The sequence below is a fragment of the Hordeum vulgare genome, chromosome 7H (genome assembly GCF_904849725.1).
Source record: "Hordeum vulgare subsp. vulgare chromosome 7H, MorexV3_pseudomolecules_assembly, whole genome shotgun sequence".
NCBI classification, from domain to species: Eukaryota; Viridiplantae; Streptophyta; class Magnoliopsida; order Poales; family Poaceae; genus Hordeum; species Hordeum vulgare.
In genome coordinates this window covers 158,348,710-158,367,065 of record NC_058524.1, presented here as the reverse complement: position 1 = coordinate 158,367,065, position 18,356 = coordinate 158,348,710, and positions in this window count along the sequence as shown.

Sequence of the window (18,356 nt, the reverse complement as noted above, 5' to 3'; positions counted from 1 at the left end):
TCTCGCATTGCTGCAGTCAGTCCACATAAACCCCTCCCTTTGATATTGTTACATACTTAGCATAGTTCTGATATAAGTCTTGCGAGTACTTTGGATGAGTACTCACCGTTGCTTTGCTCCCCCTTTCCCTGTTATCCGTTGTTGCGACCGGATGACGGAGCCCAGGAGATGGAGTATCCCGCCGACGACGCGTGCTACCCCGACGGTGCCTACTACTACGTGGAGGCCGCTGAAGATCAGGAGTAGTTTAGAGGTTCCCAGGTAGGAGGCCTCGCCTCGTTCGATCGTTGTACTCGGATATTTGTTCATTCCGCTGACTCGTGTGTTTCTCGAGCTTCTGTATTCTAGCCCTCGAGGCCCCTGGCTTGTAATATGAAGCTTGTTTATTTTATTTGTGTCTAGTGTTGTTTTGTGATATCTTTTCGTGAGTCCTTGACCTTGGTCGTACGCATTTGCGTGTATGTTTAGCGTACAATCAAATCGAGGGCGTCACAGATGTTAACCCAATCATCGAGACAAAGTTCATCCCTGATCTGGCCTTGAAGCCCGACATGCTCGGGATGTCCGAACTCGCGTCACACGAGCTCTCCCCGAGGGTGATCTGAAACACCTCCGAGGGATTAAGGACACAAGTTGACCCCGAGCACACTAGTAGCGCAAGCACCACCAGGATCCCAACGTTGCACAAATTACTCGACCAGATCCAAGGTATGGGCATGACGAACAGTCAGGGTACAATCTATGACCGTATCGGGATCAGACCCGATGAGAGGGAAATCGACATCCCGCCCATCACGCATTTGGTTAGTACCATCGAGTGCCCCATCGAGGGTTGTATGCACCAATCATCAGAACTAAGAACGGTATGCGCCCCAGTCGCCGATCATTCGGAGAAACCCAACGACCCGGAACTTTTACCCCGCTCCAGGAATGATTCAGAGCCTATCGCTGGTCTGCTACATTGTCCTATCAAGGATGCAGCGACCGAAATCTCGAAATCATAGCTATCGAGAATCCAAAATTTAAACTCACCCACCACCCAACTTGAGCATCCCTTGGGAATAGGGTTCGATTCAAACCCACACATGGTCATTCAATGGCCGGGTGCGTCAGTGCACCCCTTTTGGGCTAGATTCCTTCTTCTTCAAAAGAAGGAAGGATGCATCAACCATGAGCTAATAAGCGCCTTCTGGACACACTGTCAGAGCGAGGGCATTCTCAACACCCTAGCCCGCCGCCGGGTTCAAACCTTCACGGAACTATCGAACCTGGTACTCAAGTACTGCGCCATGGAGAGCACCTGGAAAATGGAGAAGATGTGTTACAGCCTAATTACATCGAGCAAAACACGCGAATTCAGAGAAGGCAGTCACCCCCATTTATGGGGCAGGCTACCTCCGAACACGTGGAAAAATAGAAACAAGTAAAAATCAAGGGACACGTCGGTCCTCGACACAGTACTGGACAAGCCATGCCCCATACACTTTGCCCCATCGGATACACTTTCCACACACAGCTTTCGAGCATGTTGGGTCGTCCGACAACTTGCAAAAAGTGGCAAAGCAATCCTCGAGACGCCAAGAAACAAAGAGTCTGGGGCATCGCCGAGCAATAGTACAGAGATCCTAACGATCTACAAAACATTCTCCTAAGCAAGCCGGCGAAAGAGAGACTTTCGAGAGCTCCACCAAATCCGCCATGTAGTAGAGACAAACCCCTGGTCGAACACACCCATTACCTTTGACCAAGATGATGAGCGGTAACGAACACTGGACGGACACCTGCTGCCCTAGTTTTGAACCCCATCGTAGACGACTTCAGACTGAGAAAAGTACTCATGGATGGGGGTAGCATCCTTAACCTCATCTATGAGGATACACTAGAGAAAATGCAATTTCACCGACCTCGGATCGAGCAAAGCTCAGCCACCTTTCGAGGCATAGTCCCCAGCAAAGAGGAATGCTATGTTGGACGCATAACACTCGATGTCGTATTCGATACTCCTGATAATTATCGATCTGAGGAGCTCCTGTTCCACATCGTGCTATTCCACATTGGCTACCACGCCCTATTAGGACGTCAGACCTTCACAAGATTCCAGGCCATACTACACTACGGGTACATGAAGCTGAAGACGCTAGGGCCAAATGGTATAATCACATTAGAAATTGATCCCCATAGGGCGCTCTGAGCCAAATATAAGATGGCATCTCTAGTCTTGGAGGTACTAGCGGAAACCCTGGTCGTAGAAGAATTAACAGCCTCGTGGTCCATGGTGGATAAAGATGACGTAGTCCTGGTAAGTGACCCAAATCCATGTCTTTCAAGCCGACAGACAAAACTATCATATTCCACGTACATGCAACGGACCCCAATAAAACACCATCCATCGAAGCCCACCTGGAGCCAGCAGTAGATGAAGCATTAAGTGCCTTCCTATGCGAGATCTGGGATATATTTGCCTGGCACCCCTCAGATGTGACAGGGATCTCCAAGGGTTGGTGGAGCACAGCGTGAACATAATAGCAGGCTTCAAGCTGGTTAAACAAACCTTGCGACGATTTTCTGAACCTAAGCGTCAAGCCATGGGGGAAGAACTAACCAAGTTACTAGAGGTCGGGTTCATCAGGGACATCAAACACCCCGACTGGCTGGCAAATCTTATCATGGTACCAAAGAAGGATAAATCCTCGCGGCTAAGCGTTGATTTTAAAGACCTCAATAAAGCATGCCCAAAGGACCTTTTTCCCTTAGCCCGAATAGAACAGATCATCGATGAAACAGACGGACACGACTCCGTGTGTTTCCTCGATGCCTATTCCGGGTACCATCAGATCAAGATGAAGGAACCCGATCAGGCAACAACTGCCTTCTCAACCCCGTATGGGTCATTCTGCTTGAACACAATGCCTTTCGGGTTAAAAACGCAAGCGCCACTTACCAGCGCATGATCCAGACATGCTTGGAAAACCAAATCGGCAAAACCGTGGAGGCATACGTGGACGACGTAGTCGTCAAGACCCGACACGTCAGCCAACTGGTTAACGATCTCAGAGAAACATTTGCCAGCCTATGCGCATATGACATACGGCTTAATCCGGACGAATGCGTCTTTGGAGTTCCACGCGGCAAACTCCTCTGGTTTATAGTGTCACAGCGTGGAATCGAGGCCAATCCGGCCAAAATCTGAGCTCTGTCCGAACTCGCTATCCCAACAGAGCTACCACACGTCCAAAAACTAGCAGGCTTCATGGTGGCTTTTAGCCGATTCATATCTCGCCTTGGCGATAAGGCCCTCCCGCTCTACAGGTTGCTGAAGAAGACTAAGCACTTCACATGGACCAAGGAAGCCACGACGGCCCTGGAGGAAATCAAAATGCTACTGGCTAGCAACCCCATACTTGTACACCTTACCCAGGGGAACCGATGCTACTATACATCACATCCACTTAATATAATTAATTAACAGATTCTAAATTACTTAGTTTAGGTTAATTAACTTAATTAATTACCCAAACTAATTACTATAATTAAATTTAGGCATGATTACTTTAGTGACTTAATTAATCTACTAATTAATATAATTAATTAATTAATTAAACAATTAACTATTTCATAATTATTATTTATATATATATTGTTTCTCTCTTTTTTTAATGGGGGCATCGTCCACCCATGTCATTCACAAGGGGGGGGGGTAAATTGCCCCCAAAAATGCTAGATCACAGGGGGGTAATCCTCCCTGGATTTGCAGGGAAAGCGCCAGGGGAAAGGGAGGTTAATCCCCCACCCAAACCGAACCGGCCAGGGGTGAAGCCCGGCGCGTGGGGAGGCCGACGACTACCAGCGTGGTCGGCGGTGGTTGGAGGTCGACGGCCAAGGCCAGTGGCCGCACGGGGGTGGCAGCCGACTGCGACGACTGGGGAGTCCGCGGGGCGGCGGTGCGTGGCAGGGTGTGAGCACGTGGACGCGGGAGTGCGCAGTTGTGGGCGAGTGGGGGAGCGAGCCAGGGCGGGAGCAGGCCGGCGGGGAGGCGAGGCGCACACGGTGGAAATGTGTGGCGATGCCATGGCCACGGGGGCGCGCCAGTCAGCCGGAGAAGTGGCCATGGACGGGGGCACCGGAGGGGAAGAAGGGGAGGAGAGGGTCGAGGGGAGGAACCTCCGGGTGGTTCTCATCAGCGCGTAGGGGAAGCAGAGGCTTGGGGAAGGCTGGTGGAGCCGACGAGGGAGAGGCGACCGGCGGTGGCACCGGGCACATACGGCGTTGTTGGTGGGAGGGTGTCAGGCCGGCGGGTGCGTGGGAGGAGGAGGAAGGGGGCCGACAGGGTAGTCCGGTGGGGAGGGCCACGGTGCACCGGGGCAGCACTAGCGCGAGGGCGAGGCGAGCCGCCGCTGTGGGGGAGTCGGGGTGGTTCCTCGATCCAGATCGGGTCGGGCGGAAGGAGAGGCGTGGGGATCGGGGTGCGTGGGGAGTGGGGCGACAGGGGGCAGATCTGGCCAAAAGGGTCGGGTATGGGCCGGCCCGACAGCCCGCGTGCCTCGCACAACATGGGCCCGGCCCGACAGCCCGCGTTCCTGACACGACACGGGCCCGGCCCGGCACGGGCTAATCGTGCTCGGGCCCGGCACGAAGCATGCCTCGGACCGTGCCTGGGCCTGGAGGCTGGGCACGCGGGCCGGCACGGCACGACCCATTTTTTTGTATTTTAGACTTTATATATATATATATATATATATATATATATATAGGAAAGTATGGCCCAATAGGCCCAAAATTAAGCTCGTAAGGCTAAAAAAATACGGCCGAGAGTGCTAATCGGGCTGACATGCCGGCCCGTTTAATAGTCGGGCCGTGCCTGGGACTATTAAACGGGCCGGCATGTCAGCCCGATTAGCACTCTCGGCCGTATTTTTTTAGCCTTACGAGCTTAATTTTGGGCCTATTGGGCCATACTTTCCTATATATATATATATAGGCGCATCACGACCCGACTAATAAACGTGCGTGGGCGGGCCGTGCCGTGCGAGGCCCGATTTGCACGGGTCGTGCCGTGTCGGCCTGTTTGGCCAGGTATGACAGGGGGTGTCGGTGGGGGTGGCCCCTTGTAGCGTCGGAGGGGGAGGTGGGCCGCTGGCTGGCAGGGGGTGGGCCGGCCTCGCGAGCGAGCTGGGCCTCGGCCGAGGGGTGCTTTTATTTTTATTTTATTTCTCTTCTTCTCTAAATTTGATTTTATTTGTTTATGTTTATCTATATTTTAGCTACAAAACACTTTTATAAATTATGGCATTGGGTCCATAATTTATATTAGATTTTTCTATTGATACTGCCACAAAAGCTTGACATTTATTTGAAGGGTTTGGGGATCTATATGATTTAAAAAGGGTATTAAAATTATTATTTGACCTTCGTCTTAATTGTTTTAAGGCCTTTAATTAATCACAACAATATTGGTTAAACTTTATGTTTACCAATGGATTATTAGCAACCCATCGATGATTTTCAATTTGAAGTTTGCAAAACTTTTAAATCCACCTTTTTAATCCATTTTGAAAATCATTAGGGAATTCAAATGACTTATGACTCAATGTGATCAAGCATGGTTTAGCAAAAAAATGGATTAGCTTAATCCTCCTAGTTAGTGTATCTTAATTATGAAATGTTCGTGTAGCTTATCCCGGGGATGTCACAAACCTTGCCTCAGTCTTTACTCTAGCTCTAAAAAAATGTTTGTATCATTTACCTACTCGAGGACGAGCATGAATTAAGCTTGGGGATGATGATATGTCTCCAACGTATCTATAATTTTTTATCATTCCATGCTATTATATTATTAGTCTAGGATACTTTTTAAGAATTTACGTGTTATTTTATATTATTTTTCAACACTAACCTATTAACCTTGTGTCGAGTGTGAGTTGCTATTTCCTGCATGATTTTGGCCTTTCATGAATATTGTAACAAACGAAGTCCGAATACCCCAAATCTTTTTGATGATTTTTCTGGACAAAAATAAGATCTAGAATCTTCGAAGGAAGACCGAAGGGCACAGGAGTGCCCCCAAGCCAAGAGGATGCACCCAGGGGGTGGCCGCACCCTGATGGCTTGGGGCCACCTCCCATATCTCCTGTCCCTGATATCTTTGCAATAAATTCTCATATATCATAAAAATCCTATAGAGCCTCCCGAAACACTTTTTCCACCACCGCAAGTCTCTGCTTCATCGTGTGCCCATCTAGATCCCTGTTCCGGTTCCCTGCCGGAGGGGGGATTGATCATGGAGGGCATGTACATCAACTGTGTTGCAGCTATAGACCTACGGGTCCGTAGTTAGTTCCTAGATGGCCATCTCTCTCTATATATATATTCTTCATTGCCAAGATCACCGCAATTTCCGCGGCGATCTATCTTATGTAATCACTCTTTGCGGTGTGTTTGTTGGGATTCGATGAATTGTGGGTTTATGTTTAGATTATCCATGAATAATATTTGAGTCTTCTCTGAATTTGTGTATGCAAGATTGTTATAGCTTCTCAATTCTCTTTGATCTCTCGGTTTTGTTTGGCATACTAGATTGATTTATCTTCAGCGGGAGAGGTGCGTTATAGTAGCTTCAATCTTGCGGTGTTGAATCCTAGTGATAGGAAGGACATGACACGTGTTTGTATTACTGCCACTAAGGGTAAAATGATCGGGTTTATTCATATTAATTGGATTTACTTTGTCTACATAATGTCATCATCCTCCAAGCATTACTCTGTGTTTTACTTAATACTCTAGATGCATGCTGGATAGCGGTTGATGAATGAAGTAATAGTAGTAGATGTAGGGAGGAGTCGGTCTACTTGTTTATGGACGTGATGCCTATATGCATGATCATCGCCATGAATAAATATTGCTTAAATATGCGCTTTTCTATCAATAGCCCAATAGTAATTTTTCTACCCATCGTATGCTTTCTTCGAGAAAGAAGCCTCTAGCGACAAGTATGGCCCCGGGTCTTTTCACAAATATATATATACAATAACTCTAAATACCTTGCTGTCATTATTTACTTTCTTTTTGTTTTCAATTTATTTTTATGAAACTATCTATCTATCACTACTTATCACTTGCAAGTAACAAGTTCAAGGGGATTGACAGCCCTCTTGCCTGTGTTGGATGCAAGTGTGTGCTCTTTTATGTGTAGACGTTGAATACGTGAAATTGTGTGGTCCTCCTATTGGTTTGAAAACCTTTGTTCTCACTGAGGAAATACTTATCTTTACTGTGATGCATAATCCCCTCCTCTTCGAAAAACCCCAACGCAGTTCACAAGTATCAGTAGGTAAGTGGTAAGATTGATGTGTGCCTATCCTATATGTCGTCATTTGAATTCATAGTAGTATGATCTATCTCGTATGTTGTTATACAATGGTGAATCCTATGTGTATTGTCCAATTTAAGGGCCCACACAACATGATCTCAAGACATACTCATGTAATACATATTGTCTAGAAACTTCGTGACCGCTAACGTGATAGGTGGACATATCTATGAGAACCGAAGACAATATGAGACAAGATGATCCATTGAACTTAATGCTTAGTTCCAGCCTTATGACATTAATTGTGGAAACGACCACTCCGTGGCAACGGAAAAGCACGACTGTTAGAGCATATTTCTCCATATGTTGTTTTGGTAATTGATGACAATCCCTATGGACTAATGGTTGCCATAAGCTATATTTATAGGATTTGTCCATAGGCACTTCTTGAAGTCCATCTGTTGGTTTCAAGGAGTTTATATGTTGACCAAGGTGGTATTCAAGGTATTATCATAGGATTGTCGTAAAGACACAAGGTTGATCAAGATCGTCAGACAAAGAGTAAATCAAGATGATCAGCACACAAAGTGCACAAGATGTTCCGAGAGGGATCAAGTGATCCCATAGTATGGTAAGCATTGTCCATTACGTATTTGTGTACTAACCCATGGCCTTAGTGAAAGTTCTATGTAGGGTTACGTGTGTTTCCATGGGCGTGCGTCAAGAGGAAGATCTCATATAACCCATGAAGGATGACGTCAAGTGGTTATCGTCATCAAGATTGTGGTGTGCAAGTTCAAGTGGATCATCACGATGATATCATGCTTCAAGCTTGCCGTCCATTGTCGTGGCAATGGACTTGTGAAGATATCTTGAAGAGTGGCTCACCCATAGTGAGTATGGGGGAGAAATCAACTAGTCTTCATGAAGCCAACACAATCAAGAAAGGTGGTCCATCTTGAGGAATCCAAGATCATCCTCATCTTTCTTAAGAGGACAAGGTGCAAGGCATAGGTTTTCCCTTGATAGGTCTTCTATTTTAGAATAGTTTGTCGTACTCTCAAGGGAGACTCTCAAGTGAGTAGCTTGACTATATCGTTCGTTGAGGGCTCAAACCATTTGCATCCTTGCATCATACTTCTTGGTTCTTGTTTGGTGTTTCTCTTTGTGAGTTTTAGTGCTTATGTTCATCTTCATGACAAGCTCGGGTTCATCGGAAATGGAGTCCATATGCATCTTCTATGATGTTTTCGATGTTGGGAGTTTTTACCGGTCTTATTCGAGGAAGGGTTCTCACAATTTTATTATGTGCCTGTTCACATTTGCTTCTTATTGATATTTATATCAAGATTGTATCAGCCCATGTCGTTATCTTTCCAACAAACTTGGTTTCGTTGAATTCGGAGTCTGTATGCGGAAGTTATGGAAGTTTCTGTGGCCAGCGGTAGTACCGCCTGTGCCAAGCGGTAGTACCGCTCTCATAGCGGTAGTGCCGTTCTAGGAGCGGTAGTAAGTTTTTACTACCGCTACCTAGCGGTAGTACCACTCTGTCGGACTTTATTTGCACATCCTGTTGCCTCAGCATGGTTGGTGAACCTACCGAGCGGTGGTACCGCTTCGTGCGGGCTGTGAGCATAATGGTTGGATTTTTCCTCACCTATAAAAGGGGGTCTTCTTCCCCATTCAACCTTATATCTTTAGCTCATGTTCTTCCCGCATTGTTCACCTTCTTCGATCTTGCTAACTCCCAATCCCTCCAATGATTCTTTCTAGTTCTTGAGGGAAAAGAGAGAGGAGATCTAGATCCACATCTCCACCAATCACTTTCTCCTCTATGTGAGGGGAACCCGTAGGATCTTGATCTTGGAGTTCTTTGTGAGCTCCTTATTCTTCCTCTCATATTTCTTCATACTTTTTCTTGTTGTGGAGGGATTTGAGTGTGAGGTACTTGTTCACTTCGTGTGTTCTTGCCATTGCATTTGGTGTATAGGTCTGAATTCTCCACGGTCATACGTGGAAGTGAAGTTTGAGAAGCTTATTATCCTTTGGTACTTAGTACCCTAGAGATTGTTCTTCGTGGATGCTTTGGCGTCCTAGAAGCTTGGTGGTGTCTCGGAGCTCAATCATTGTGGTGTAAAGCTTTGGGCAAGCGTCGGGGTCTCCAATTAGGTTGTGGAGATTGCCCCAAGCAATTTGTACGGGTACCGGTGACCGCCCCCAAAGGTTGCCATTTGTACGGGTTCGGTGACTACCCTCAAGGGTCCCTTAGTGGAATCACGGAATCTTGCATTGTGCGAGGGCGTGAGGAGATTATGGTGGCCTTAGAGGCATCTTGGGGAGCATTGTGCCTCCACACCGCTCCAAACGGAGATTAGCATCCGCACGGGTGTGAACTTCGGGATACATCGTCGTCTGTGCGTGCCTCGATTATCTCTTACACGAACCCTTTACTTATGCACTTTACTTTGTGATAGCCATATTGTTTCTTGTCATATATATTGCTATCACTTAGTTGTTTATCTTTCTTAGCATAAGTTGTTGGTGCAGATAGGTGATCCTAGTTTTTTTAGGTTTTGTACTTGACAAATTAAATGTTAGTTTTATTCCGCATTTTTTCAATCCTAAACCATAATTATTTTAAAGCGCCTATCTAGGCGAAATCCACGTCCTTTCAATTGGTATCACAGCTAGGTCTTTGTCGGTGCACTGAAGACTGGGGTCTCCATTACCCCACACTCGTGCGCGGACACCGGCAGCCCCCACAAATGGCAAGGCTCGGTGCAAGACTCAGAAAGAAACGATCCCAAGATTCACTGGGAACAAGACACGAGGTCCCGGCAAGTATCTCCTTACCGGGAAGGAAGACAAGACCCCGACAGGGCATCCCTGCCGGGGAGATAGACAAGGCCTCGGCAGGGCGCCCCCCTGCCGAGAGGAAGAACAACGAGGCCCCGGAAAGCAACCCATGCCGGTATGACAGACGAGACTTGGGGCGGAGCACATGCCCGGCATTTTCCTACGCCCGTCAAGAACTCCACTGACAGCTGCATGTGCCCGCACGTCCACCGCGCGCTAGCACAATGCCCAGGTGTCGCCACACCTGAGTACGTTTCAACACTGTCTTGATGAAGCCCAGGGGGGTCTGACGAAGCATTTAATGCCCCCCTGACGGTGCAGTAACACTGTAACCTGACAATAGACACTATTTACTATTTCACCCTTGAACCCACTATTCAGCCACTTTTGGTGACCCCTTCTACCTATAAAAGGAGGCCCAAGGCTCAGTTGTGGAGGGACTTTTTTGAGGCTTTTGGGTCACAAACAGGCCCATGTTAAGCAACCATTACACACTTAATACACATGCAGGAGTAGGGTTTTACGCTCAGGCGGCCCGAACCTGGGTAAAAACATCTTGCCGGTGTTGGTAGGTAGTTCTGCTCTTGCCGTGATCCCTCTCCCACGAACCAGCAAAGAGACCTCCGAGGATCCCATAGGTGTCGTTCCCCGACATCTTTTGTGCGCCAGGTAGGGGAATGCGGTGCTAGGCAGCATCGACGTCACACCGATCGAGCGAGCCCTGCGTCGGCTCCTTGGATACAAGTACACCGCTATAGCTCCCTGAACTAGGACGAGACAGTGGCTGCTCCACTCGTGCATGTGCTCCTAGCACCTGCGCAGGCGCTGTGCGAGCGCGGGTGGAAGGATCATAGACCCCAAGACCCGCATCACTCGGCGGGTACGCCTCCCTGGAACGGCACAATGTTGTCGAGGGTGTACAACGGGGCTTCGGCTAGGCCCCTGGTGAAAAGGATCGAGATGGACCTAGAGGGGGGTGAATAGGTACAGTTCCAAATTTTAATAATTACTTAGCAATTTTAGGCAAAAGTGGGGAATATGAGTGTAGGCCTAATAGTTGCTACGACAAGGAGTAAGCTATTTAGAGTGAAGTAAGACAAGCGGTAAACAATAATCAAATACAAGTACGTAATAAGGATTAACACAAGTATAGAGTTAGGGTTAGGAATAACCGAAACTCCAAGAGAGACAAGGATGTATCCCGATGTTCACTTCCTTGGAGGGAAGCTACGTCACCGTTAGGGGGGCGGATGTTACCACGAAGGCACACCAACGCCACGAAGGCTCACCCTATTCTCCCTTTGGGATAACTCCACGAAGGCGTTTCTCAACCACTAGTGGTAAGCCTTGAGGTGGCTTCCAAACCTTCACAAACTTTCCGGGGGAAATCACAATGGTTTGATTCCTCCCCGAAGACTCCTACCGCCTAGGAGTCTCCAACCTCCAAGAGTAACAAGATCACGGGGATTGCTCAAAACTTGCTCAAATCACAAATCACTTTCGTGGGAAGGAGGAGAGGGAGACGATCTATCTTTTGATTGGAACAACACTCAAAGGGACTCACAAATGCTCTTGGGATCTAAGATTTTGTGTAGACAAGAGTGAGTGAGAAGAAAGGTGTTCTTGGATGTATTCTAGCTGTGTTGAACACCCTCTCACGAAGTGGGAGAGGGGTATATATAGTGGGGAGTGTAAAACAGCCGTTGGAGACACTTTAAGTCACACAGGGTCCGGACGTCCGGCAATTCTCAGAAGTCTGGGCGTCCGCAAGGGGTCGGACGTCCGACAGGGGTTGGTCGTCCGAGGGCTATAGCTATGACTGGAAACACTGTGAATTGAACAGCGACCGGACGTCCAGAGAAGGCCGGTAATCCGAGTTATTCGACTCAACTTCTTCTGGTGGGAGGTTTCGGATTTCCGAAAGGGGACACACGTCCGGCCCTCGGACGTCCGGAGGGAGACGAAAATCCGAGTTATAGAGCTCATGTTCTTCTGGTGCAGGGCTCCGGATTTCCGAAGCTGGTCGGACGTCCGGCCCTCGGATGTCCGGAGGGAGCCGGAAATCCGAGTTATATGACTCAAATACTTCTGGTGGAGGGCTCCGGATTTCCGAAGCCTGCCGGTCGTCCGACCCTCGGACGTCCGGAGGGAGCCGGAAGTCCGAGGCAATAGACCTGTTTTGAGATAGGAACGGAGTAGATAATATGTGGTATTGGGTAGGATAGTGAAGATGTGGTATGAGCAAATTTATCGCAAAACCTGTGATCCCCTCTTAATAGTGCGGGATCCCTATACTCAATAATAGTAAACTCAAAAGGATAGTCTACATCATCTTTTCTCAATCCCGAGCCTTCTTGAAATATAAATCCCGATCTTCTCAGACCACCTTTGGCACATAATTCTCAATCTACTAAAGTACTTGCCATCCTGAGATACGCTCAACAAATAGGATTAGTTTCCTATGTATGTGTTATCATGAACACCAAAAGTCTATTAGGGGCATAGCATGCACTTTCAATCTCCCCCTTTTAGGTAGTTGATGACAACATATACATAGGTCTCAAAAAGATTTAACATACATTATAGCCTAGGAGATATTTAGTACGGAGCTCCCCCTTAGTATGTGCATGATAAAATATCGGAGCTCCCTTTTAATGTGTTTATCGAACATATAATGGATCATCATGTAAAGATAATAGATCATCATAGAAAGACAATAGATCATCATAGAAGTAGTGGAGCAAAACATAATAGTCTATGATGATATCATAGCAATCCATAGCAATCACAATCATTCATAAGTAGCCATACATGAGTTTATCCATTACATTAAATGTCCAAAGACTAAAAACTACGATACATTACTCCCCCTTTGGCACCAAGTACCAAAAAGGGAGGCACCAACAGCACCAACCACGCTTAGAGCTCATCAGCATCATCACCATCGTTAGGCAAGCCACTGCCACCAGCCTCGTCAAGGAAATCAGCCCACTCAGGACCAGATGGGAAGCCGAAGTCAGAAGGAGGAGCAGTAGGAGGGGCCTCATCATCACTCACATCAAGAGCACCGGAGGCTCTCAGACGAGCCTTGAGGGCATTCTTGGAGGAGACTAGGCGAGAAACCACATCATGGGTTTGACCACACTGGAAAGAGACGGCCTTCATCATAGCAGAATGTGCCTTGCCAAGGAATTTGGCAATGCGACCGAGCGGAGCGGAGCTAGATGAGGGGGTGGCTGACCGGGCAGCAGTGCGGCGAGTGGATGTGGAGGATGGGGCTTTCTTGGAAGCATAGTTATCCGCCATGTGAGCGGGAATGACCCACTTGCGATGTGTGTGAGTGAAAGCAACAGGGAAATCAGCAACATGATTAATAAGAGCCTGGATGAAGGGGGCATGAGGAAAGGCTCGCTTGTACTGAAAGTTAGCAAGCCGAATCTCATGCCATAGAAAGCGAGGCACATTAATTTTGCTCTTGGGGTGCTCGTACAAGTGAGAAATGATGTCAATACAATAGCCACTGCAAGAGCCCTTATCACCCATCTTGGGATACAGGGTGCGGATAAGACAATGAAAGATGATGAAGTAAGGTGAGCGCCAGATGGATACCTGGTTAAGATCCTTCATGCGTTCATCGGCATCAAGCTCACTTAGTGGTTTGAGAAGATACCTGTCACATCCCTGACACCTTAAGCAAGTTAGTCTTGTGCTCATGTCTTCTTTGCATTTGCATCTAAGAATTTTCAACAAGATCAAAGAAAGAGGTGAAGGAAAACTCAAAACCCTAGCCACTACTTTAAATAAAGGAGATCTGAAACTAGTTAAAATCAATGAACCCAAAATGGCCTCAAGAAATGTTCAAACTTTCTGATAAATCATGAAAGTAAATGAGAATTGGAGAAAACTATTTTCATGACACTTTAAGCATTTTAAATAAATGCAAAAAGCTACTGGTTTCAAGTTTTAAATTTGAAAACAGAAACTTTAAACTTTCAAAAATGTTGAAAACTTTAGGAATGGTTCGAAATATTCCAACATATATTCTAGGGTGCCTCAAATAAATTTTACAAATTATTTGGGAGCTGAAATAAATAGTAAATTATTGAAGTAGCTAAAACAGAAAAAAATAGAAAAAAAATGGAAAACTCTTACCTGTCGCTCACCTGGCCCGGCCCATCTCAGCTCCTGACGTCTTCCTCCCCGCCAGTGGGCAGCACAAGGTGGCCGCCGCGTTCTCCGGCGCGGCCACGCACCTGTGCGCCTGCCTGCCCGCCGCCTCGCGCTGGCAAGCACGGGGATAAGCTCCCCGTGGCCGACCCTATCCATTCCCAGCGCTAGATCCCCCCCTCCTCTCGGATCTCTCCTCCCTCCTTCTGCCGCCATTGGAGCCCGAGCAAAGCTCGAGCTACCCGTGCCCCTAGCCATAGGATCCCCTCTCTAAGTGCGCCGTTAGCTCCGCCTCGTCGTTCTGGTCCTCCCTGCAGAAGACGAAGCTTCCCCGAGCCCTGCAACGCCCACGGCACCGTCGTCTTCAACCTTCGGCCGCCGGCGAGCTCTGCTCGATTCGTCGCCCCCAGGCCTTCCCCGAGCCGTCTAAACCCTGCTCTGCACTCCCCGTGAGCATGCGGTCCTTTCCCCTAAGCTCTCCCCGTCAATCCCCTCCTCTAGGCTAAGTTCTATCGGAGCCCGACGAGAACCGCCACTACAGCTCGTCGCCGGTAACCCTCCGGTGAAGTGCTGGTCCGTATGAGGCTACCAACAGCCTCAGGACGTTGCGTAGGTGCGATAGGTGCCCAGCCCCGAGCGTTTTGACCCCGTATCCGATGGCTTCGACGATGGCCGAACTTGGTCGCCGCCAAGCTCGTCGCCAGCGTTGATCCCGGCCACCCCAGCCCCTGGGGCTTGTTCCATCGTGCGCGCCATCGAGTGGTCGTTCCTCCCATGGTCTCAGCCGTGCGTTTGGCCCTCTGTGTGCCATTTCCGAGCCCTCCCGACGTTCTGGTGCTCGCCGGAGGCTCCCCGCCGCGAGGACAACCTCGCCGCCGGTGGATCTCGGATGGCCTGAGGCACTAACGTGTGGGGCCAGCCTCTGGGAGATTAAGTTTAAAGAAAATAAATTTAATTAATCTGCTAAGTCACTGACATGTGGGTCCAGTGGGTTTAATTAACTAAATAAGATTAATCCTAATCTAAAATTGACCAGAGAGACTGACCAGTGGGTCCCATTGGTCAGGTTTAACTTTCAGCGGCGAGATGGACCTGCTGATGCAATAAAAGTATTTTCCAGTATAAAAATAATTCCAAAAATGTTTAAAACTTCAAAAATTCATAGAAATTAATTTGTAACTCCAATGATAATAATTTATATATGAAAAAGTATCAGAAAAATTCAAGGAATCTGAATATGCTATTTTCAATCATGTTTGAAAAAGTTACAGAACCCTAACATGTAGAATAATGAATAATTCAATTCTTATAATTACTTTATAAATGGAATTTGGAAAAATATTCAAATTTCATTATGAATGACATGATCACACACTGTCCTAATTACAAATCAGTACCCTAACATGACATTTCATGCATGTTAACATCAAGTTGATCTGAGCATCAGGTCGAATCAATTAAATCGGTATCCGGGAATACCTTGTTTGAATTGATATCCGAATATGATTCAAATCAATTACAAACCTAATACATGTTAATTACAATAGTTAATCACCTTGCATGCCATGCTCATGCATCATCTTGCTTGCATATGATTGTTATTGATTGTTGCCATTCATTTCGGTAGGCTCCGCACCCCCGGATACCACCGAATATCCGTCTGACGAATATTATCCCTCCTCTGAGCAACAAGGCAAGCAACCCTTTTGATCATCCCGATAATTCCCATGTTCTTGCTCCTGCACTTATTCATTGCATTAGGATCAAATGCTTCAACTGCTTTTGCCACGTTAGTTGAACCCACTTCCTTTGCATGACCTAACCTTGTCACAGTAAATAGCCGAACCTTGCAACCTAGCATACCTGGTAGTTGCTTGAGCTATGATGTGCCTTATCCTGCTATGCATGCTATGGTTAGAGTTGTGTATGGTCTGTCATCTGGGAGATGAACAGAATTGTGAGAATGTGTTCGGTAAGCAAAGGTTGTGTGTTGAACCTGACTTGGTAAAGGTACCGGTGAAAGGCTATGTAGGAGTACATGGCGGGTTGTTTCATTGGAACCGTCCATAGGAACTGAGTTCCGTGTATGTAATCCAAGAATAGATACTACCACATGCTGGGCCCTGAAATATGACCCCGCTCGGCCTATTAATCGCGTATTACTCGGTCCAGGAGTTGCAAGTAGTTTCTGGTATTTATAGTAATGCTGGAAGCCGTGCATGGTGCTGACCTGAGAGGTGGGCCGTGATGCGGTAGGCAGTGGCACGGTGTACCAAGTGGCACCCGGATGGTGGGCTTGGGAACCCTGCGCACATCGTTTGAGGCCGTGGCGGAAACCTCGCCCGGACTTCCGTACGGGTTACTCTCAGATAGGCGATAAACCTGGACTAGGTACTAGTGTGGTTAACGGTCGTGGCCGACTCCCTCGCTGGGCTTCCGCTTGAAGGTTTCCGAGGTGCATGACGTGCACATGGCGATAACTGGCGAGAGCGTGTATGACGAAGTACACCCCTGCAGGGTTATGATCTATTCGAATAGCCGCGTCCGCGGATATGGACTACTTGGAGACATATGTTGTTCATAGATAACTTCAATGGCTACTCATAAAATTGCCAAGATAAGCGTGAGTGTCGTGGACGGCATTTCTGTATGGAGACGGAATGATTCCACGATAGTGTATTGTTGTGGTGTTAGTGGACTCGTGTGCAAGAAATCAAGTTGTCAAAATTATTTAAAAATGCAAGTTGTCTAGCCACGAGTCAAATGCTGGCTTTCCGCATGAAACCCCACAATACCTTTTGATACCTTGCATGAGTAGTTAGTTATCCTAAAGTCTTGCTGAGTACCTTCGTACTCATGTTTGCTTAATAAATGTTACAGAGGTTGCTAATGACCCTAATGGAGGGTTCTTCGTAGACATCGACGACGACGAGTAGCTGGTGTCCCAGCTACGATCTGGCCCTACGTTGGGTCTGTAGTATAGTCAGGCCATGTGCCTTCTAGTTGCCCTGTCTGTACTAAGACAGTTTTAAACTCTTCCGCTGGCTTGTAACTGAATGACTGCTATTATGGGTCGTGAGACCCTTAATGTGTAATATTATGTGTGTGGCTCTTCCGGGCCTTTTAAATAAAGGTTGTATGTTTATGGTTATGTTGTGATGCCATCGATGTATCTATACATATCGGTATGCCATGCGTACGTGTGTCGTACTTGATATGTATGGGGTTCGATTACTTAGTCGTCAACTTTAGTAGCACTCCTTACAAGGAAATGCCCCTTCGTGATCCAATGAGCCTTGGTAGTTCGCTACTGCTCCGGACACATTGGTTGACCGGCATCTGTCCTTCTTAGCTGCTGTGTCTGTCCCCTTTGGGGAAATGTCACGCGATGTAATGCAGTCCTTGTAGCTTGCTACGACTCGTCTACATTCGCTGATGACCGACACCTGCTTTGTTGGGTCATGGATGCTTGTCCTTGTGCGGTACTGCCACTTTGGTTTATGACTAGACATGTCAATCCGGATTCTTTGACATTGGAATGCTAGCGACACTATTGCATACGTGAGTCAAAAGATGCAAACGGTCCCGGCTAAGGTAAGGCTGCAGCCGTGGAGTTAACCGTGCGTGAGACCGCAAAGGGATGCGATGTGTTACAGGCTGGATTCCTATGGCTTAGGATCGGGGTCCCGACAACGTTGGTATCAGAGCCTGAGTGACTGTAGGATTACTAAGCCAAACTGGTCGAAGTTGAGTCTAGAATTGCTTTAGTTATATATAAGGGAATTGTTTGTGGAAGGGAACATAAGACTCTTGTTCTCTTCTCAAGTTATTCTATTCTGGTCATCCTCGTCTTTTCTGCGGGAATTAAGGACTAGGTTACTCATCTTCTTCTAGGCTCGTGTTTCTGATCGGTAGATTATAGGACTACGGGTCAAGAGATATTGGGTTTCTGTCATTCCTAGGAAAAAGGAAGTAAGTTTGATGATCAGAGAGTTGAACTTGATAGTTGAGTGGTTATGCTATTCCA